This window comes from Lissotriton vulgaris, chromosome 1_1 (assembly GCF_964263255.1).
Source record: "Lissotriton vulgaris chromosome 1_1, aLisVul1.2, whole genome shotgun sequence".
Taxonomy (NCBI): Eukaryota; Metazoa; Chordata; class Amphibia; order Caudata; family Salamandridae; genus Lissotriton; species Lissotriton vulgaris.
This window is the reverse complement of record NC_141685.1, coordinates 843573329-843597986: the sequence shown is the minus strand read 5'-3', so window position 1 is coordinate 843597986 and position 24658 is coordinate 843573329. Positions and strand designations below refer to the sequence as shown.

The window sequence follows — 24658 nt, the reverse complement described above, 5'->3', positions numbered from 1 at the left end:
GCCCCGATGGCACCTTCCGGAGTAAAAAAAAACTTTTGCATAAGGAAGTTGATCAGCGCCACCATTTCCACAGATTTGAGTTATACAGACACTCTGTGCGAGTGTCGACAATGATCTTTAGGAAATCTGGGTCACAGCTGAATCTTGTTGCCACTGAAGTCTCAAAGTGGAGTGAGCGCCCACAAAGTTCCAGGACACAAGTGAGCATGCCCTTAGTGGTTGAGAGACAATGGAGTTTTTGATGTTCCTTCCACATCCTTTGCTCACGGTCTTCCTTTCTGACCTACACCGAGGCACACCAGAAGGCACGCGCCTGCAGGGCCACTGCCCATGAATCCCAGCCCCACCCATGTCTCCATTGGCAGAGAGTTGGGCACGATGACAGAAGTCTACTTGCTAAGGGTGGACCATGACATCAAATAACCCTCCTCTGCTCAGAACCCCACACACAGAAACTCTGAGATTTTTGTTGTTGTTGCTGTGAACCAAGAGCTTGGCCTGGCTCAGTTTCCATTAGCCACCTCGGTCAGACAAGTCCGTTCATGTTTGAGAACTGTACCGTGCAAATCTATATTTTTAGACTGGATAAAACTATACTGGGTATTTTTACTGCCTACACATGGGTTTGATTTGGGGCAGCACCGAGACATCCTGCTAGATCGCTCATATGACGCTTCGAATGGTATAGCAAAAGCAGATGGCCACGTGCTCTTTTCTCATTTAGATGAGATTTTTTTGGGGGGGGTTTCAATAACTTCTTTCTTTTTGACCTGCTTATAAATTCTGGGGAATGGAAGCAGGAGACTATTTTCAATTCTAATTGAGCATGTGCCGGGGAAGGGCTGGGGCAGGAATCAGAGAGCCCATTGTGGGGCGGGAGCATCAATCCCGCCTTTGTCTTTGGTGCTGCCAGCAGGAGCGGGAACATAGGGGGAGATTTCATTAATAGTCCACGCTGATGCCAAGGGAAGGCGGCCTGGGCTTGGAACAAATCATTCCACTTATTGTGCCTCTGATATCTTTACTTCAGAGCGAGAAACAATTTGTTCCTTGCCGTGCTAGAAAGGAGGCGGGACAACGGGGTGGACTGTGTTTTCCTGTTGATTCCTTTGAAAACATGGGCAACAAAAAAAAGGCCATGATATTCTGTAAACGAGGGCCTAATTTGCTAAATATTTGTGGTGCTTACACAAATTTTTAAATCCCTCCTTCGTGTGTTTGACTTCCTCAGTTTTACTAATTGAATTGTATTGTAACTGCATTTATATAGCGCTTATTAACCCTTGCGAGGCATGGAAACGCTTTTTCGGTTAGTAGCACGCTATTCAGGAATCCATAAAGGATTACTGGTGAATTAGTATAGCGAAATAAGAAAGTAGTTTGAGTTGTGGATATGTTAGTCAGTTATTTGGAAATTTAGAATGTAGTTATTAGGAAAAAAAAATCAAAGAACTATCATTATAACTGTGGCTTAATGTAAGTATTGTGTAATGCCTATGCATGCTGTTCACACATCATAAAGATGTAACCCCCATTCCTAAAATCGTATGCTTGCCTAACATGTTGAGCTGCCGCGGCCCATGGAAGGAGTTCCGGTGGGGCAGAAAGGCGGGGGAGGGGCAGGGTGGGGGTTGCTCAAAACCGGAATATGGATAATTGGAGGTAAGTTAACAATTTAATTAATAAAACTAATTTCATAGCGTGCGTCGCATTGCATTTTGCGATGCACGATGCTCTACAAAATTCGTTTTATGTATTAAATTGTTTACTTATCTCCAATTATCCATATTCCGGTTTTTAGCACCCCCACTCTGCCCCTCCCCCGCCCCGCCTTTCTGCCCCACCGAAACTTCCTCCACAGGCCATGGCTGATGTTAAGAGGGGCATAACTCACGTAATTCCATGTAGCGTAATCATGAAGAATTGCCCACAAATTTAGCGAGATTATGCAGAATTAAGCGAGAAGAGTAATTCTACATTTAGCGCTTTTTTATCAACGCAAAATATACCCTCACGTCCAAAATGGACATGAGGATGCATTTTGTGCCAATCAATAGCAGAAAATGCAACAAAACAAAAATAGTGAGTTCAAGCAGCAGCTCATGCTCACTAAATGTGCTCTTCTGGGAAGATTTTCCCCCAAATTACTCTTAAATATGGAAGTAGCGTATTTGCATTATTATCAGAAATTACCCTGATTACTCTGGCGTAATTGGAATTCCAAACAGGCCTAACAAAATGCGAAACAAATACATTCTGCATGCATAGGTTTAGGAAATATATTCAATATAGAATATTTTTTGGCTTGCATTCCCCCCCCCCCATTGTTACTTTTTCTTTCATTGCACCCCTGCATACACATCTTGCTAAGACTGTAGAGTTTGATGTTCTTCATCCCACCCTTTTGCCAAAGTATTAACGGCTAATTTGAATGTACATTTTGTGCTCGTGAAAGTGTAGCTGGTTGATTTGTAGACTAGTGTGAATACCCATTAATGCACAAATTTGTGATTGTACAGTAAATTTGTATAGCTAGTCATTGGCTTGTCCTTCACAGTTGGTGGATGGTTGGCCCAGGGGCAAGCTGTGCAAATATGTATGCCCACATTCTCAGGCCATTATAACTGTAGGTGTCCATAATGAAGGTATAAGACACATGCCACTCATATTTATGCTCATTGTCATACTCTACTTTCCTTTGGAACTCAAGTATACTGGAAGCACGTGTCCTTTATGTTATGTTGCCTGGCTGTTGTGTGTGATAATTTTCAACCATAACTTTTATGCACAAATTCATAACAGGTTGACACCTACAGTAATGTTGTTGGATTTACTGTGATATATGTTGCTTATTAATGGACATATTTGTGTGCCAAACAAATTGCCATGTAGATTTTCACATTGCTTTCTCTTTGTGAGTATGGTTGTTGAGTTTTAGCATACATTTGCACTTGCGGACACTTTGTAAATTGACTTTCTTTCCCCATGTAAGGAGCTTTTTTTATTAGTTCTATAAGATTATATGCCATTGGTGAATATGTAATGCTTCTGCTGTTTAAACCTTGCCTGGATTTTAATCTGGCCAGCTCTTGCGCAAACACTTTTCTGAGCTCCAATCAGAACTAATTTTTCACTTAAGTGCACCATTTCTTCTCAGAACATCATTTTTATACCATTTGTTGCAATCCAGCACCCTCTTGTGGACATTTGTGGTTGTCATACAAGGCAAGTAACTGCATTTGCCTTAATTCAGCACCAGCCATTAATCAGACATGCAATTTGCTTAACAAAACGTAAGATGTTCATATCTCAAATTAATTCCCTATGTGATTTGATGCCTAGCTCTTCTATATAGCTGGAACATTAATCACTTGCACTAAAGTATACGTCATTAATAGACATACTCGTATTTTAATAGTTTCCCTGCTTTAAGCACTTTGCCAGAGAAATAAAATGACATTGTGTAATGGTCCATGTACTACGTACAGCTTTAGATGGCATAGCGTGCAACATTAGAATGTGGAAATGATTCCTTTGAATCTGCATGTCTCTTTGTTCCTATTTCTTTGCAAGGAGTATTGAGATTGTGTCTTATAGTTTGAAAATTCGGTAAACTGTGACAGGTGCCTATCCTTTCGACACTCAGCATAACAAGTTTGGAAAGGGAGTGGAGTGGGACTTCAACATTGCGTTTTATTCCTTTGTTGTTGTGTAAGAAGTACCCTACATATGTAGACTGATTCGTCTGTACAGTTAATAATAAAAAGTGGTTGTACTTTAGCGTATGCACCTATGAGCTTTTTAGGTCAAGCCTAGAGGCAGTGCGCATGTGCTGCTCTGCGAGGCATGCTATAATGTCTTTGTGAAGTTAGGAGAAACCGACCACACTACCACCCCTTGTGATTGGTTTTTTAGTCCGCCTTTCTAAATGCCATAGTATTGGTTCATGGATAGAGTACATTTGTCCCGCCTTGTGGCTGTTTTTTTTTCCGTCCTGGTGTTTACCCCTGCTGCATGGAGCCTTTCTACACGGGCCATATGTCTTGGTACCTGCACTACTTTTTCTTTTGCCTCGGGTTGTTGTTAATTTCCTGTTGTGTTTTACTTTGCTCCCGCCCCCCTTCCCCTGTCCGTGTTCAACATGCTCCCGGCCTCCTCCCATTGACCACATTCGCTGAGCTCCCACCCCCTGCCCATTGTGCGTGTTCAACATGCTCCGCCCCCTCCTGCTGTCCGCATTCCCTTTGCTGCCGCCCCCTCCCGTTGTCTGTCTTCACCATGCTCCCGCCCACCTCCTGTTGGCCACATTCCATTTGTTCCTGGCCCCTTCCCGTTGTCCATGTTGTCATTCTTCCCACCTGTCTCCCGTTGTACTTTTTCTGAGGGTCTCCCCACTGCGTTGTCCATCATAGCCCACGGAGAGCCGATCGCAAGCGGGTGGTCCACATGTGCTGCGACCTGCTTGGAAGAGGCGCTGAGTCTACTACTCTCACCCTTTCCCCTTTACTTTCAGCGGCTTGTGAGGTACCCCCCACCCCGCAGCACACCACTGTTTATGTTGAAATGCTGAACAGAATCAGTGAAAAGCATTGGTAAAGCCAAGAAGGCGAGACCTATTTGGCTTTGCCAATGCTTGTTGGCATTGGTGACGGGGTTACATTGGCTTATGATTAATAGGGCACCATAGGAATGGAAGTGTCAAGACAAATTTCTGTTTTTTACTTTCGTGTTACTACCGGCTCTCCTGAAGAAAAATACTGTTCTTAGATTTACCTTCTTGTTTTGGCATAGAATGCATCACCTCTTTCCCACTCCACTTGCACTGGCTGTGTACCGCTCACCCTTTATGCCCAATTCTGCCCCCTTGTCACTCTCTGTCCCCTCCTTTTCCCCTGCCTCCTTTGCTTGTGTCTCGATCAAACCCTCACTTCTGCCTGCACGTCACGCCTGCATTTGCCAAAATATGAGAGCGAGGCAGGAGTGGGGCTGAGACTGGCTGCATCCTGGGGCGCCCAGTTTGCTTTCCTCTGTCTCATGCTTGCTTACCAAGGTCTGAGCACAGGCTGCCAAAAGCAGTCAGGCCTAGTGCTGAAATTAAGACAAATGTTTTTTGTTAATACCTGTAGTGTCTCATGGAATATTTGTATCCCTGCCTATACTTACATCTATGAAAGATAAACTCTTTCATTGCAGGAGAAGACTGAAGCAGCAGTGAGGTATATGAGTTCTGGAAGTCACTGTTTCAGCTTCAGGTCAGCTCGGCCTGGCAACTACTTTGGTCTGTTGATGCAGAGGCAGGGCTGAAGCTTTGATCGCAGCAAAAAGGCGGGGCTTATATAGAGCTGTCCTTAAAGAAGCAGAGGAGTTCCAAAGAGACAAGCAAATACACAGATTTGATGGTATACATTTTTTATGAGGAGGGGTAGATACGTTGCTGCTTCTCACTCACACTTCAGGTTAGCCTGTTTGGCCTCCTTATGTTTCTGCCCCACTCCGCAGTTTTATGTCATTTAAAGCTCCTTTAAACCAATCGTAAAGAAGCTTGAGCTACACATAATCTGCACTTGGAGTGTGTGCACACACCAGCACCATTACACAGTAGAACAGCCTCTGTTGCATACTCTAACTTCTGATTCTTCCACTTTTGAAGTCTCCCAGGTTCCTGACTGGACCTGGAAATGCTTTAGCAAATGTTCCTGAGTACCAATAGTGGTGCCATCAGAATCCATGGTGGCATTGCACTGCCTCTGAAATCCTCGGCACAGACCTGTATATAGTTACCACAGCTGCATTTTGACTCTAGTCTCTTTCTTTCTCTGGCTTTCTGGAGGTCTGCCCCCACTTTTATCAGCTGTACTAATACCAAAATTAAGCATTTGTAATACAATAGGTCTCGCATTTACGCAAGACCTATTGCGTAAATGCGAGTGGGTGGACGATGGCATGAAAAACGGGTGGGTGGGGGGAGAAGGTATAGACAACGGGAGGGTGGGGGGGAGTAAAGATGACACCAAAGCATGTCGTGTCTGCAGTAGAAGAACCTCATTAAAGAAAATAGTACTCACAGTCTAAATAACATGTGCCATGTAATAACCGAAGCAAAGGGACCAGTCACCATGGAAGGTAACAAATTAAGAGGAGGCAGTACTAAGGAGGGATTAACAAGCCTATTGACGAATCAGAAGCCAACATTTAGTAGAGACAATGACACAAGCCAATGGCAAATATGGATGGAGAGTGGGCAGAGCTTCTATTCACCTACTCCTTTACAATAAGTCTTGCAGCGCAGCGCATGCGCACTGGCTTTAGGCTGGACCTAAAAATAGACAGTGTGCAAGGGAAAATGTCTCCCCAAAAATGACTGTGACATGACTGCAGGCAGCAGATATCGGTCATGGATCTGGATGACATTTGTTTATGGTGCCTAGTTTCCAGTCGCGATACAACGTCTTAAGCGAAATGCACCTGAAAGCAATCATGGAGTGGGAAGCAAAACTCTAAATTGCAGAACACAGGAATAGGACAAACTTGAGTCAGTAATCTCAGTCCAGGTTGTGCAGCCATTGCCACACCAAATCACCATGTCAAGTCCTGTACTAGATCAAAGTCTTTGAGTAAATCCAACTCGAAGCTGTCTCATAAGTAGAAGAAAGCCAAAAGAGATCCAGCTACTGTTTTCACTCAGAACAGTTGAGGAGTTGCGCAGTCGCATCCCAAGAATACCACTCCTTAGGAGTCTTGCGATTCTAAGCCCATTCTGAGTCTTGTACTGGTGCACCCTGAATTCTCCTCCCCATGATCGACCACACAGTAGATAGAAGTATTTAACCAGGCCCTGTTGCATATCTTTATTATAATGCCAGCTCCCTCTAGAGTTCTACAAGCTCAAAGGAGCTAGTCACAGTTCCACCACCAAACCCTTCTCCGGTGCCGAATTACCCTCTGGACATCCTCCCATTTCTTTGCTAGGGCTGATCTACAGTTCCACTTAGGACCTGGAGACCACAACGGCAGTGCCCATTCTGGGTCCAGTCCAGACATCAGTTTCTGACCTTTAGCCAGTGTCGGCCCATGCTAGACCCATGCTGTGTTATGAAGTCATCAAAGCTCAGCCTCCAACACAGGATGATCCACAGGCTCTCCCTCAATGCCAGCCCTATAGGAAGCTAAAATCCCTGGTTTGTTCTGATTCAGACAGAGTTCAAGGGCTTCAGAACATACCACATGTTGACAAGGATGAGGAGGCGGACAGGTTGAGCCCCCTCACTATACCGATGCTGGATTGATATGGGCTTACAAAGTGCTAGTGGGTTGCCACTCCTCATTAGAATGAATCAGAATCTCAACTAGGTCCATTCACAGAGGAAATTGCCTTCTTGGTGGTGGTTATCCACAGGGCAGCGGAACTACTTGATTTACACCTACCTATCCCTGAAACAAAAGCATACTTCTTGATAGAAATCTTACAGCCTGGGCCTGCCATGTCGGAGCCCTTGCTGCCATTCAACGAGGCACTGACTGACACTTTAATGGCTATTTGGACAAAGGCGTGCTTGGCTCCCTCACTCAGTCATCCAGTAACTAGACAACGTAGAACCCCCGAGGTGACTCAATTTTTCTAACCCGGCACTGACATCGGAAAGCTTAGTGGCCCAAGCGTCCACATGTCAGGTCAACCTGAACATGTTCCCTTCTATGTCTCCATAAAGAGAATTAAAGCACTTCAACACATTCAGCAAAATAACATTCTGCTTCACCAGTTTGGCCATTTGGTCCGTAAATGCAGTCTGTCTACTCAGCCTTTATATTCATGCTCTTTTGGACTTGGCCAATGACATCTGGCTGGCTGTCCCTAATTAATTTAGAATAGTCCTTACCCAAGCAATTCAAGACTGTCAGGGTGCTACTAAATATGCTTTGAGGTCCACTTGACACAATGAATTGTGGTGGTCAGGCCATTGGCACTTGCGTCATGATCAGTCATCCTGACTGGACGTAAGGTGGCGCTGGGCTTACCTGATATGATCAGGCAACCTTAATGTACATGCCTTTTGATGGATCCAGACACCTGGTAGAAAAGGCTGACTCAGCACTAGAACATTTTATAGACAGCCCATTCTTTAGACCTGCTTTCACCACCCCATACAGAAGGATACCACCCATGGCAGCAACCTTCCAACTCTTCCCCGTGACAATGGCTTTATACTTCTTTGCTCTCCCCATGTAGTAATATGTGAAGCGAGTAAGAATACATTTTTTTTCAGTCAGCTGGGAATCCGTCAATTCAGATCGGTGAGTGCTGCAAATTGTTCAAAACTGATATGCACTATCATTCCGTATGCCCTGTTATATCCCACCCTTTTTTACTCACGTTTCAGTTTATCATCCTTTTGCCCGAAAGCAAGTCACTATTGGCCAAGGGGGTCATTAAGATGGTACCAGAAGTGGAAAAGTGTGAAGAGTGCTACTGCTACTACTTTCTGGTGTCCTTGAAGGACGGAGTGCTCAGGAAATTTTTAGAGCTTCACCCCCTGAATGCCGTTTTATAGAAGGACACATTCAAAATGGCATTGGACTCTGGAAATTGGATTGTATCCTTGGACTTGCAGAACACACACTTTCATGTACCAGTCCTGCTTCCTGCAAACACAACTATTGGTTCATGGTGAGTTTGGAGAATGTTCTACTTTTCCATTCTACCCTTCAGCTCCACCTTCAAAGTCGCGTGTTTACGAAGGTAATGGTTGTGGACACTGCCCACCTTCACAGGTTGGCTATACATGTATTCTCATTTCTCGATGACTGGCTGCTCAAGATGCGCTCAATGCAGTCAGTCGCAGTCCATCTCTGAGAAATTATCACTCTTCTTTTATCCCTAGAGTTTTTTTGTCAGTGAATTGAAGTCCCCTCTGACACTTACATGGAGGAATCCTTTCATATGGACCACCCGGGAACCCCAACAAGAACAGGACATTTAATATATGCTCCTGATATTTCAAGCTCAATCCTGGGTCTGGGTGAGGTTGGTTCTAAGACTTCAGGAACGGCTGGCCTCATTTATCCCACAATATCTTCTGCTCACCAGCACATGCAGGTATAGCAGTGGAGCATGCATTTCCAGTGGGCATAACACCAGGACAGTTTGTCAGACAAAATCAGCACCTCAAAGGAGAAAACCCAGGAATTTGATGGAGCAAGTGAAAACCACCTTGTCATGTGACAGGTTGTTCTCGCCACCCCTTCCAGAGATAACAGTAGTGATAGATGCCTCATTTTTGTTTCAAGGCAGTCACCAAGGAGAGTTGGTAATCATGAATCTGTGGTCCCCTGTAGATCAAAGGCTACACATTAACCTCATACAGCTTTGTGCCATCCGGATAGCCCTGAAAGACTTTCTCCTATTCAATAAGAGAAGATCTGTGCAGGGCATGATGGACCTCTCAGACCATGTTAGTACTGCAAAATGCAATTTGGCATGGGAGTTGGATCTTTTGCCAGAAGGCACCGCACCTTCATAGATGACTGGCTGCCAATCATGTCGCAGGGTCACAAAATGCTGAATTAGACAAGCTCAGCAGTCATAATTTGGCAGACTACAATATTTTTCCCAGTGTGGCTCAAGACTACTTTCAATCAGTCGGGCTTGCAGGATTCGAGACCATAGTGTTGAGACTCTGCATGTTGAAGTTTCCTCCACGAAGGTCCCCAGGATATGCATTCCACCAGCGGAGGAGCACCACGCTTCGGTACACTTTTCCACCACTACTTCATGTTCTGAGGAAGGTGATGGCGGACCGGGGCCAAGTAATTTTGATAATCCCAGAGTGGAAAAGTTGAGTATAGTTCCCCAATTTATTGATCTAAGTCATTTCCCCTCTAATCTGTCTGCTTTTTCAGCAGGACCCACTGTCTCAGCAACAGGTCAAGGTCCTGCGCCTGAATCTCCGGAATCTAAACCTCAATGCGGGGAAACTAAGAGCAACAACTGAGCTGTTTTGGCTTGCATGCTGAAGTTGTGAATGTGATCCTTGCAGCTAGGCGTTCCTCGAACAAATCCTTCTTTTCAGCGTGTTGGGAGACATTTGTAGCCTGGTGTAGGCACTGCCAGCTTGATGTCCTACAGATCAATTTGTCAGCTGCTCTGTTGTTTGTCTTAGCTTTGCCCCAGAAAGGCTTTCTGGTGGGCACAGGTAAAGGTTATATATCGTCTCCCTCTATCTTTCTTATATTTGCCTGACAAACCTTTATTCCAGTTGCTTGTTGTGATGAGGTCCTTAAAAGGTTGTTGCACACATTTCTGCAGAGGTTTTAGTATGCCTCAATAGGACGATAACGTGGTACTAACATTTCAGAAACGCACGGCAATCCATTGGAGCAAATTGCTCTTGCTCTCAATGGTTTTGGTGAGGGGTACTCCTGTTATAGACATATGTCGGGTGCCACAAGGGTGTTGGTCTACACATTCATCAAGCACGACTGACTAGACTGTCAAACCTGCAGAAAGGGCCTTTTTGGCATTTTATCCTGTGGCTTTTTGGTGTGAACCCACACTTCAGACCACCCTGCCTTTTTGGGGGTACTGCTTTGGTATCTATTCAAAAGGTGAGGAATCTATGGTTAGAGGGATCCATCCTGAAACAAGTTACCTAACTTTGGTAACTTATATATCCCATGTGAGGTTCAGCATACTGTCATAGTTAATCCATGCTTGACGGCATGGAAAAGTTCAAAAATAAAACTGGTGTTATCTCGCAGGGCTGTTGCATATAAATAAGAAAACTGGCATCAGTGCGCAGGGGTGGTGCATATATATGGCTGCGTGCTGTCAGGTCTGGGGGAGGTGCGATGCTGTCACAGAGTCCGATGGAACCAGCTATCTGCAAGGGAAATCAATAGCTTACAAAATTCTGGATCTGGCTCTGAGAGAATTCAAAAGATGAGGAATCAGCAGTGAGATAGACTATCTTCCAGAAAGCATTACTGAAGGTAAGTAACTTGTTCAGCACACATGTATCCTCGCACACACCAACAGTTTGAAATAAACACATGATCGCTCACACCATCTCACATCATCAAACACCCACACAATATGCCATGGCAGCCTGATATACCCAGCCGCGGTCCGTGCAGGTAACAGCGGTGGGGCCGCGTGGGGGGTTGCCGGGGGGGGGGGGGAGCTTGAGGGACGATGCTGAGGGGAAATTAAATAAAGAATTAATTTTCCCACTGCAACGTCCCCCGAACCCCCCCCCCCCCCCCCCCCCACACGCAGCTCCACCACCCCACCGCTGTTACCTGCACGGACCGTGGCTGGATATACCCTCTCTCAGAAGTATACATAAACTCACACACATGCTTCATCACACAAATGCCCTAACATACACACTGAGGGAAGCTTTTAGCAAGGCTGCACACTCTATACCTATTCAGTGTGCACTGCTTCTACCTGTACTGTAACCCTCTTAGTGTATGTAAGCATGTGTAACAAGATGATTACAGTGTTGCTGCTCAAACTGTACATGTGCTGTGCATGCGTTGAAGAATGCACTGCAACTGTCTCTAATGTTGAAACCACAAGAAAGAGTGGTATTGGCAAAAGAACAGCCACACGGGTGTTATTGTTTGTAGTGTACAAATACCGCTCTCGACCTCTCTATGGTCTTACTGCTCCAAGTCCATACTCAATAACAGAATCCTATACAAAAAGGGAGTGATAAAAGCAGTAGTGTAAAAAAAGGTGAGGGGGCCCTCTTGCAAGATATGCTGAAGGGGCCCCTCACACTCACACCAGTTGGGGCTGAGGAGGCCCCAACCAGTATAGGTAAGCCTTGGGGTCCCCTGCACCACAGGGACTACGGGGGCCTTTCCCTCGCTAAAAGATTCCAAAGAATGTTTTGTGAATATTCACAAAAACGATTGATATTGAAGCTTTCTCTTTATCATATGATCAAATATACAGTCCTTCTTAAATGTCCAAAAACGCAAGAGCTATGACATTTTGTTTTAATCCAAAGCTTTCTTTTATTTATTCTTTCAGTAATCATCCAAAATCAGACCAGCAGCGCGTTTCGCCCCCGAAAGGGACTTCATCAGGATTGTATTCAATTTATACGATGTGGCATCGCCCATAATATACATCAAACAATGGTCATGTTTCCTGTTCCTCAGTAGGGCCAGTGCATACAGCAAAGTCTGGTATGATAGTCCCTTCATGCTAAGCCTTCTCATGTTTCTAATGTTGCTTCACTGTGATTGAATGAGAAGTTAACCCTGCTGCACATACTGTACTTGCTGTGTGCCGGGGGAGTGCGCATCACTCCTGCATCTGTTCAGTGTGCATGCTGGACCTTTGCATTGCTTTTTATCCATCTTCCATATACATGTGGATTGTGGAAGGGAAGCATGATGATAGTGTTTTATCTGCACAAAAGATTTATTAATGTTGCTTTATTTCTCTAAAAAGAAGCGATGATTTGCCACACACCTGCTTATTCTAGAGAACCTCCCAGAAATGTGAGACCCAGTTTTATCACATTATTAGTGTGGAATAACCCAGGTCATATGTGCAGCTCCATCAGGACTGGAAGATGAACGTAGTCTTACGAATGCCCTGACTCACAGTGCTGGACTGGCCTTTGGTGGGCAGTGAGGCTGATTCGCAGTGTGTAGCTGGTTTTGTTGGTTTTGTCAGGGACCAAACATGGCCCACACACTGCTCCTTTAAAATTGGGCCATCTGTCAGTGTCAGGCTCCCTGAAAGACCAGTCCAACACTGCTGACGTGTGTTTGATGGCTCAGGTAAAAGACAGAGGAATCAGAGCATGCAAAGGGCATCTTTCCACCAAATAACAGGACATCCGTGATTTATTTTGGAACTCGTCTTCTCAACAGTATCTTTTCTCTCCCAGAGGATTCTCTATCCTGGGTTCTCTTGGTAAAGAGAGAGGAACCCCTGATGACATAAAAAAAAGCAGGGCTGAGTGGGTGAGAGCACACTCCTTGTAGGGAGCTCTCACTGATGCTCTACAAGCCAGGTCTGCCCCTGATGTTTTCAGTGGGTGACATCCATCTGCTGAAGTTATTCAAGATGGAGGAGAACCCTCTAGGTGGTAAATATGGCTGCTTTTAGCCTGTGTTTATGCCCACATTTACAGCTTACTCCTTCTTCTTGACACTTGATCTGCCATCTTGGATTTGCTAAACCTAGTCAACAAAAACTGAATAGTCACGTAATCTGAATGTGGGATTTTTTTTCCTGGATGCAATAAAAGTGCACATTTGCATACTCGAGATTAGTCTGTTGTCGTAAGGGTTCCATTGGCATTTTCTGCATCCTTACCACACAATTGTTACTACAGAAAAAATAAACATAACTAACTGGAGTAAAGGAAACAAAATAATTTCTACCCATGAAATAAATCACAGGACAAAATCATCCACGCAAATCCGCAGAGGGAAATGCAATTTATTACTTTTGCTGCTGGAGCAGAGGCCCTTCTTGAGCCTCTCTAGGTTGCACCTCTTGTTAAAACAATTCTTCACACCATACAAAACACTGGTAATAAAATGCATATTGGGCTTGATGCAGATGCATGTGCAATGCATTTACTCTTGTTATCTGGAGTGAAAAATATACTCGTAGCCCACTGGAGTGAAAAAAGTCCTAAGTAAACTCCGGGAGCACATATATGTCAGAGCCACATTCCAAGCATATTTAAGATCTAAGATTTACCAGAAGAAAAATAAAGTTATGAAGAGAATTAAAAAAAATACACGAAAGAAGCTTTCAGTAGCCACTTCTTAGCTCTCTTCCCCTTTAAGAAATATTTTAGTGAAACAAAAGTCAGAAACAAATAGCTGTTAAACCTGATTTGCCTTGCTCCTAAGGCGGACAACAAAAACGACTGACCCATTCAGATGTTCCCACTCCACAGGGCCGAGGGGAGAAGTAGAAAAAATGTGCAGTGTGTGCACATTTGATGAATTGGGCTAGTGAGGCCACTGTATTTTTCCAGCCAGGGCTTCAGACTGTACTGGAATGTGTCGACCACTCTTAAACCCAGGGATCGGGATAATGCGTTTGGATAACATTATTCAAAGCCTTTTGTGCTCGCAATTTCATCCAGTGCAAGAAATGCCAAGCGTGTTGTTCCCTTAAGGGTTGCGTTTTTTGCCTAAACTGAAACCTGCAAATCATAAAGGCAACACAACCACAGAATCCATAACTGTGTAATATGGTGCCATTATTTCATAGCTATCCAGAGATCCTGCCAGAATGATTGATAGACCGCCAAGCCCATGGCTCATACTTATGCATATGCCACCAGATTTCTGAGAAGTTCTATAAGGCCTAGAGGCATATCATCTAATATTTATTTTTATGCATCACATGTAGAAAATATATTTCCTGTTTGTTTAAATGTATAATTTAATGGAATTATCGAATTCCCATTAATAGCGAAAGTTATTTAGCAGGGTGACACCTTATATTATGGCTATTGAGCACACTGCTTTTAATATAATAACACGAATACGTGTAATATAGAGGTGATATTTTTACTCAAAAGTTTAAGAAATTCCTCAAGGCATGGCTGTTTCCCGTTTAAGCGTCTTTGTGAGGCATGTAGTGTTTTGAGTGTTGTATGGTAGCAGCCACAGGAAGCGTTGCTAAAGTGCCCCTAATAAATACAATAAACACAACATAACAAAATATATCCTGCACTGTGGGTGACCATGTGCTATGATCTTTTAATGCACCTTGTATAGTTTAGCATGACGTGAAAGCAATGTGTTTTTTTTAAAATAGGAAAATGTGAACTGAAAGCTGCAATATGTTCATTTATCCACGGCAGTAATTGAGATTTGATGATGCCTTTTTTTTCCTTTTTGTAAAAGGACGTTTTGTCTGCTAGTAATGGAGAAGGGTTAGCGCTGTTGTTAACAATTTTCAGCTAAGAGTGAAGGGTGATTGAATGGAATGCTCAGGTTTTGTGAATGAAAGCATAGTCATGCTTAGAGTCTAATTTGAAAGGGTCGGTAGAATGTAAGACTATGTAACTCATTTTGTAAGTTCTGCATTCCTTGAAATTCTTAACTCAAGGTTATGATAGGATAGAATCCCCACGAATCAACGATTTTAAAGCCACTGGTTCTGCACAGCTCGTACCACTGGAATTATGCAGCAAAAGAGGACTACATTATGTTGCGGTGTAATCAAATACATTTGGCAAAAAATGCAAACTGCGGTGTAGGTTTACAAAGAAATAATAGCTCAATGAGGCGCTAGGGACAGTGACGGCTGGTATGGGACAGGGGTGGGGGGGATTAAAAAATAAAAAAAACACTTACCTCTGCACACCGAATTGTGGCTCAATGGTTAGAGCGGCAGACCCTGATGTAGAGGTCTAGCCTGGGACCAGGGTACAATTCCCCGCCTCGGCGGGGCTTGGGCTCAAAATTCCACGGACCTGATAATTCTCGCCTCGGTGCCTATTCCAATCACGGAGTTCCACTCTGCAACTCTGGGCAATAGCTTGCTTAATCTCCACAACGGCCCCCACAACGCTAAGGATGCCTGGCCTCCACCTTGGGGGTGCCCAGGAGTGGACGCCTCACAGGGAAAGCTTGTACGAATACAGCGGTATTCGTACAAGCGCCTTGAGACCCTTGTGGGTGAGTAGTGCGCTATACAAGTATCAATTTACATTTCACACCGCCGTATCCCCTCCCAGAACCAGGAAGCACACAGGCTCCCCCTAAGCCAATCACAACGCTGATATCATGAGAGCAGTGTCATGATTGGTCTAATTGCTGTGGTTCTGTGCTCAGACAGGAACTGCAAGCCTGTGTATGATCTCCTCCCAGGTTGTGCATTGCAGCCTGGTGGAGAACATGCTAAGTACTCGTGACTGTTTGGCCGGACCAAGACGGCCAGTCAAACTGTCATGGGCACTTAAGTGCACATATTTCCTCCTCCCCCTGCTGGCTGTGACGACAGCAATGCCCGCCCCTCCCTAACACTGGATTCAACACGTAAGAATAAAATGATAATAGCAACATGTTATGATCATTTTACTTTTTATCACTGCTGTAAAGCAGTGGGGCGACGCTCCTCTGCCTCAGCAGAGAAGCCCCTGCTGACTCATGAAATAGAGCAGAGCCTTATTTTCTAAATATGGCCTTGGGTTGCCCTCTTCCCCAGCGCTGCCGCACAGGCTGGTTAGTACCACGCACACACTTTTTCTCCATAGGGCAAACATGTGTGTTCTGTCTATTATAGGTTTTGTATTGGAAGCCTATCGTTCCAGTACAAAACATATGCTTCAACCATTTTTAACATTTCAAACATTGGATGTGTGCTGTACAGTGAAGGGGGTGGAATATGTGGCCTAATGGCTAGAGTAGTCGACCTCGAAGCTGGGGAACCAGGTTCCAGTCTCGGCTGGGACACTCAACATCCGGTGATTCAGGGCAAATCACTTAGGATCAGATGTATGACCCTTGGCAATTGCGACTCGCACATTGCGAGTCGCAATTGCCAATGTACAACATTGTCTGACAAACTGTTTGCGATTCCCAATGGGGTCGCAAATTGCATGCCTCATGCATATTAATGAGGCTGTTGCAATTTGCGACCCCATTTGGAATGACTGGCACTCCCAGAGATGGTGGCCTGCTAGGGTCAGCAGACCTCCATGTCTGGGACTGCTTTTAAATAAAGCAGTTTTTTTTAATGCAGCGCATTTTCCTTAAATGAAAACGGGATGCATTTAAAATGAAAAAAAAATGTTTTTTTCTCCATTTTTTAAGGGACCACTGCCTGCTCTGAAAAAATGTTTACGCACCCATTCAAAAAGGAGAAGGGGTTCCCTATGGGCCGCTTCCCATTTGCAAATTGTTTATCATCCTCTTGAAGAGGGTGGTAAACTGCAAGTGTTTTGCGAATGCAATTGCGTTCGCAATACATTCTTACATCGGGTTCAGACTTGCTATTAGGAAGGGACGCCCGTGGAACGCCCCTTCATAATAGTGAATCACTAACCCTATTTTGCGAGTCGCTATTTAACTAGCGACTCGCAAAATAGGGTTAGTACATGGGCCATTGGTTTTTTGCATGCGCAAACGGGTCTAAAACCCTTTTGCGCATCCAAATATCCCTTTAATCTCCCAGTGCCTAAAAAAAATGAATGTGTCTGTAACCCAACCGGTGCTCTTATAAAGCGCTCTGATACCTTCGGGTCGAATTCGTTCTATATAAAACTCCAAAAACTAAAAACAAATCCTTCTCGGCTTTAAGAAGCTCAAAAGCGCTATTTGACCTGCTTTATGGTTAACTTTCCAGTGCATCAAAAACGTTTTGTTGTTGAAAGTAAATACTTTTTTAACACTTTGCACTGCTTTTAATCACTTTGCGGAAATTTGCACTATCGTAAAGTATTGATAAATGCTTCCTATTTGTCATATTACACAGTCTAAGGAAAACTATACAAGGCATTTTATGGCATCGCTATGTACCAATTCTGACATATGAAATACGTCATATGACAACAAGCATTTGCAATGCAATAGGTCTCGCATTAGGAAAGTTTGAGCTATTGGTATTGTAAATGACACATTTTTTATTTATGTGTTGGTTTTGAAAATAGCAAAATTAATAGTTTTGTCATTTACAATGCCAATAGTTATATCTTTTGCAAATGTGACACCTATAGCATTTGTAATGCAACATGTTTTGTATTTACGTGACTTAGATGTATTGATATTACAAATAACAATGGCTTTTATTTATTTTTTTATAATCAATACTTAAATAAAAGTTATTGTAATTTTTAATGGCAATACCTTAAACTTTTGTAAATAACTTTTGTGAAGATTATGTTCAGTGTATTATATTGTGACGAAAATCCAAGAACAGAAGTGAAATATTAACATATTTTTGTGACATTTGTAATAAAGCTTGAAACATTGAGAGAACATATTTGAACCAGTTGTTGTTGAATGGTTGTGCAGCTGAGCCCCCCTCACCAAAAAAAACAAATAAGGCAACAGTCCTCCACAATTAATCAACAGTGGGAGAAGCTTAACAGCAGCAACCCAAACAATGGGAACAACTCAAGCCAAAATGAAGGACTGTGGAAAAAGCTAAACAGCTGGGGTGGCTATAGCGACAGATGGGGGATGGGGCAAAGCTTTTTTGGGCGAAGGCACTCATGTTTGCCCAGAATCAATCATCTATGTTAACAAACTGCTAGCCCAGAAATATAAGCAAATAGTCCATTAATGCTTCTTAATGGGAGCAATGGCATTTTGCAAAAGACACCGTGGGGTTTACCCAGCCCAGAGGAAGGTGGTATTATGTGGCTGTAATTCTGCAAAGAACGAGGGCGGTATCGAGTGTGGATAGTGCTGTAGTACATATAAAAAGAGGAGGGGGAAAGCCACCATTTTGAAAAGGGCCCCCTACCTGCTAAGGACAGCAGTAGCCTGGACCACTAAGACATATCATGCCGCGTTCAGGCCACCAGGCGGTGTAAGTTGAGGTCCGAGTATCATGGTTGGGTTAAGGCGACCGACACACGCAGATAACAAAACACGGTCACTGGCCATCTTGAGGCATGGGTCTACCCAGTCGCGTGACACCTCTCCACAGATGGGTACCAGAGCAAATTTGGACCAGTTGAGCCTAGGGCCTGAGGCCACACTGTAGATATCAAGGAGCTCGATGAATCTCGTGAGGGTGTGGTGGGGCTCCTTTATGAGAAGGAGCAGGTTGTCAGAGTACATCGAGACACACAGTTCTCTACAGTTTGAAAGACTGTATGTGAAACTTCCCTAACCGCAGTGGAAGATTGAAGAGGAGGAATGGGAAGTATGTGCTAGTTGCTGGCAGTAAGCTTTCCAGCAGATGTGTGGAGGTTGCCTCTGCCTTCCCTTTGATGTTACTGGAGAGGCTGGTGCTACCAAAACGGGAACTGCATGCTATGATGGTAACTTTATACTCCCTCTATCGCTCTTTATTAGTACCTACACATTAGTCACCTTTTGTTGCCCAACTGCTTTTAGTTTAACCGCATTGCCTCACATTTTACAACGCGAGTCAATTCACTTGTGCTCTAAAAAGCACTGGTACAGAGAAGCATGGATTTAAATTTTTGAGTTGCACATCGGATGTAGAAAAGTAAAAGATAGCCTTCCAAAGAAAAGGCAATGTATTTAGCTCTGAGCTGGCAAGTCTGACTATTAAAAGCAGAGTACGCAAGCGTTAATATGCTCTATTTGTTCAAGGTAATACAACTGATGAGAAAATAAAACATAAAAGTCAGCTACAGCACGATTATTGGCTGGAAACCATGCATCTCTCCTCAAGTATCTCTTAAAACTCCTGCTCCCGCAGATACCCATATTTTTTTTATTTTTTATTGAGGATTTGCACAATGCGGTACATTACAAATTAAAACAAATGTAAAGTGTGCAAATTAGGGAACCTGGAAAATCCCACTGTAAGGAATACAACTTCAAAAAGCTGTCAGGGGTACCTGTGCTAATTGTCAGGAATCCCAACACAATGATAGCATGCTAAAATATACAGTTTAATAACAGACAGAAATCCTACAGTGTAATAGGTCTTGGAGTGATCAGAAAGATAAAACAATACCCATCAACTATGGTGGCAGCAAGCACTAAGGGGTGTAAAAAATCCCTTGGGAGGCAGGCGCCGCCGCGCTGCCCGCGGCGACCCGGAAGCTCTTGGCCGGCCGGCCAATCCGCTCGCGGCCGACCGGAAGTCCCGCCTCCCGAGGTCCGCGAGCTGCTGGCGCATGGAGCGCCCTGCCGTCCGAGGTAGCCCGGGTCCCCAGGAGGGGGCCGGGGAGAAGGAGGAGTGTGGCGCCTGTTGCGGGGCTCCTCTGACCTGAGGGAGCCTCGATTTACATGAGGAGACGCGCCGCGAGGAGCCCCGCCAGAAGAGCGCAGTTGGTGAGTGGGGCCCAGGGGTGAAGCGAAGTCCGTGTGTGCCTGTGTGTATGCCTGTGGGGGAGGGGAGGGGAGGGGAGGGGAGGGAAGGAAGGGGGGGAGTGTGTGTGCGTGTGTGCGCGAGGGAATGTGTGTGCGCATGCGTGACTGAGTGTGATTGAGAGAGAATGCGAGGTAGGGGATAGTGTGCCTGTGTGTGTGCCTGTATGTGTGCCATATGCCTGCGTGTGCATGCGCGCACCTGTGTGTGTGTGTGTGTGTGCGTGCGTGCATGCAGAGGGGTGGGGGCTGCCTGTGTCTGTGTGTGAGCAAGGGCTTTGCACTGCGCATGCGCAGCTATCAGACGCTCGCTCCCGAGGTGAAATCTGACCTCGTCAAAGCGCGTGTCTGGTAGCTGTCCACATTCCTAAATACGGGCCACAATAGGTCTGAAGCAGACACCTTCAATGCTCACGCATTGAAGGTAGGTCTGCTCGACCTAAAAAGGAGCCATAATTCTATCACAAATGCATTGTTTTTTTAAGCTTAAGCAAAACTAGAAGCATATTGAGCAGATTCTATGCAAAATGTTTCCACCAGCAATTGTTGATTTTGTCTTGGACGTGAGCACGGGGAACGTTTTTTATTTCTATTGTCAAATTAATGTAGTCTGTGTAAAACATTTACAATGTTCCAAAATACAGCAAACATGCCTACGAGTTCACACTTGTGATAAAAATGTAGCCTCGTTAAGTCAGTGATTACCGTTCATGTTCAGAAACTTGTATTCAGTTTGGAGCTTCCCTGCGTTCACACAAAAAGGACCCTGGAAGCACCACCGTTCCATTAAGTCGAATCCATCCTGGACAATAACATTTCCTTCATGACTTGCGCCATTAGGAAGGATTGCTTAATATTAAAACTGGTGTAAAGACGCCGCCATTCAAGCAACGTTCTTGCCAACAAAATTGGACTTGACTTTAAAAAAAGATGAGCCAGTAGGAACCAGAGAATATTATAAGGGCTTTATTATGAGTCTAGCAGTCAACGGACCACCAGATTCACGGGGTCACGATGGTGTCGGTCTTCCAACAGCTCCATTACGGCTAGGGAAGGCGAGCCGCCCTGGGACCACCGCAACGCAGTGCAACAGCTGTTTTGAGGCCACAAGATGCCTGGCAGGGCTGCTGCTGCCCCGCCAAGCATATTACAAGTTTGCTCACTGCTACACTTTTCATGGCGGTGCAACCGCCATGAAATGTGTGATGGTGAGGCAACATAGGGACCCTACAGGGTCCCCTGGTGCCTCAGGCCATGTGGATACACACTGGGGGGCATAACATGTGGCTGCATGTTATGGACTGCTGCAGTTCATGCCATGCAGGTACTGCCTCTGATGTTACCATTGAGGTGCCTACTACATAGGCACTGCCCAGGGAACGCCAAAGAACCGCACACCAGACCAGAAAAAACTCCTAATCTTACATGGGTGTGGAGGTGCGGGAGTGGGGCGGTCCCGTTCCGCCAAACTCATAATAACGCCCTTAGGGTGGTCAGAACCAAATTATGCGAAATGTTAGAGTCCATCGGGAAAGATAATGGCCTGGTGTCCTTTCTATGTGACCTCCACCTAGACCTTAACACCTCCACTAGATTTTGGCTGAACAATGAATGTACAGAGAGTTTTGGCCAAGGTGTCAGTCAGGGTTGTGTCCTGGCACCATTTTTAGGTCGAGCAGACCTACCCTCAATGCGTGAGCATTGAAGGTGTCTGCTTCAGACCTATTGTGGCCCGTATTTAGGAATGTGGACAGCTACCAGACGCGCGCTTTGACGAGGTCTGTGCTGACTCTGCCCCTCCTGATTATGAAACTCACCAGCGCAGTCACCACGCAGTCTCATCTCTCTGTCTTATGATGTCTGCCCTGCCACCATTTACTTCTGACCCTCACCCCTCCTCACCCTCTCACCCTCACACACCCTCACACACCCTCACACCCCCTCACCCCCTCACCCTCACACCCCCTCACCCTCCTGCACCCTCACCCTCCTGCACCCTCACCCTCCCGCACCCTCAACCTCCCGCACCCTCACCCTCCCGCACCCTCACACCCCCGCACCCCGTCACACCCCCGCACACGTCACACCCCCGCACCCCGTCACACCCCCTCACACCGTCACACCCCCACACACCGTCACACCCCCACACACCGTCTGCCCTGCCACCATTTACTTCTGACCCTCACCCCTCCTCACCCTCACACACCCTCACACCCCCTCACCCCCTCACCCTCACACCCCCTCACCCTCCTGCACCCTCACCCTCCTGCACCCTCACCCTCCCGCACCCTCAACCTCCCGCACCCTCACCCTCCCGCACCCTCACACCCCCGCACCCCGTCACACCCCCGCACACGTCACACCCCCGCACCCCGTCACACCCCCTCACACCGTCACACCCCCACACACCGTCACACCCCCACACACCGTCAAACCCCCACACACCGTCACACCCCCTCACCATCACACCCCCTCACCCCGTCACACCCCCTCACCCCGTCACACCCCCTCACCCCGTCACACCCCCGCACACTGTCACACCCCCGCACCCCGTCACACCCCCGCACCCATCCCTCACCCACCCCTCACCCACCCCTGCCATTATAAATTACAATAACTTTTATTTAAGTATTAATTATTGAAAAAAAATTAAAAGCCATTATTATTTGTAATATCAATACACGTAAGTCACGTAAATACAACACATATTGCATTACAAATGCTATAGGTGTCACATTTGCGAAAGTTATAACTATTAGCATTGTAAATGACAAAGCTATTAATTTCGCTATTTTCAAAAACAAAACCTAAATAAAAAAATTGTCATTTACAATACCAATAGCTCAAACTTTCCTAATGCGAGACCTATTGCATTGCAAATGCTTGTTATTTATTGTATATATTGATGAATTGGTTTCTACCCTAGGTGGTAATGGCAGGGACATGCTGAGCGAGAATGGGTGGAGTGTCTCTGTCCTTTTAATGTGCAGATGGTGTTTTAATGTCCAGAACACCTAATGGTCTCCAATCCTTTTAGATACATTTGTAAGTTTTATAGCCTGTTCATAAACTTAGCTAAAACCTTCGTCATGGCTTGTGACCTGAAAAACCTGTTTCACACTCAGGAGTACCCCAATTGCAAGAGCTCATGAATTTCCACACCCGGGGGACACATTTGACTACCAGGGGACCTGGGCCCACTGTTTGAAACAGAGAAGGCTGAAGTTTTGCAAATCGATTGGCTATCTTGTCAGCCTGGCCTCCAAAATTGGAAATAAGCCCACAGACCCCCCTTATTGAAATTTGTAAAAGACAGTGCCTACCTATTTTAACTTATATCTCTGGTATGTGGGGTTACAAAGTTGCATCGAGCCTTTTTCTCTTCACAAACGGGCCGATTCACAGAATCAGCCCGTTTGCAGTCGCATAAATGCTTTTGCAATGCATCAAACCCAATTTTGCGATTTGGTAACTTGTTACCGAATCGCAAAATTTGTTTGCGATTTTCTATTTGGAAGGGGCATGTTTAGGGCCTCCCTTCCAAATAGCGAATCCTAACAGTATGCATGAATGTTTTGCGACCATGAATGCGGTCGCAAAACATTCGCATATTACCACCTACTTCAAGTAGGTGAACAAACAGAATCCTGGGCACACAGATAAATATCAACGGTTGATACAGTAATTAGTAGATAAATGATGTCGACACCGGTAGTTCCCTCTGGCGTTGTTGTTTTTACTAGAGAACATCTGCATATATTAAAAAACCTTCAAAGGGAACTACCGGTGCCAACATCATTAATCTACTAATATAGTAAAAATATAGTAAATAAATAAAATAAAATATAGTAAATATAGTAAAAACAACAACGCCACTGGCGTTGTTGTTTTTACTAGAGAACATCTGCATATATTAAAAAACCTTCAAAGGGAACTACCGGTGTCGACATCATTTATCTACTAATTACTGTATCAACTGTTGATATTTATCGGTGTGCCCAGGATTCTGTTTGCTCATACTGAGGGATGGGCTTCTAGCTCCTCACTCATTCAGAGGTTTTGGATCTTCCCCTGTCCTGGAGGCACCTCACATTTACTAATTGCTGAAACCAAGTTATCGCTAGCAGCTACCTGCCAGAGCGCCACTGCACCTGCTACCCCAAACCCTTCACTGTAGGCACTACTTCAAGTAGGCGGTAAGGCATTCGCAAATGGGAAGTGGTCCCCAAGGGACCCCTTCCCTTTTGTGAATGTTTGTAAAAGCACTTTTTATTTTTATTTTGTAAAGCATCTCATTTTCCTTTAAGGATACCAGGCTGCTTTACAAAAAAAATGATTGCTGATTTAAAAGCAATCACAGACATGGTGGTCTGCTGACCCCAGCAGGCCACCATCCCTGTGATTTTTGCGATTCCTAGGTTGTCGCAAATTGCGACCTACCTCATTTATATTCATGAGGTATGTCATTTGGACCCCTTAGGAATCGCAGAAAGTGTACTGCATACTTTCATGCATGCCATTTTGCGATTCCCTAATTGCAAATCGCAAAGATTCGCAAAATATTTTTTAGATGCATTTGTCCCCAAATGTTTTTAGGATAAGCAAAACAGCATGCAGACGCATCCTCGGTGGGTAGCCAAGGTCACTG

The 24658-nt window shown here is 45.0% G+C and overlaps 1 long non-coding RNA gene across 1 annotated transcript in view; it reads left to right on the top strand.

Moving 5' to 3' along the window:
• LOC147747999 (uncharacterized) overlaps window positions 1–24658 on the top strand; it is a 168153-nt gene that overhangs the window by 12450 nt on the left and 131045 nt on the right. The window lies entirely within an intron of this gene.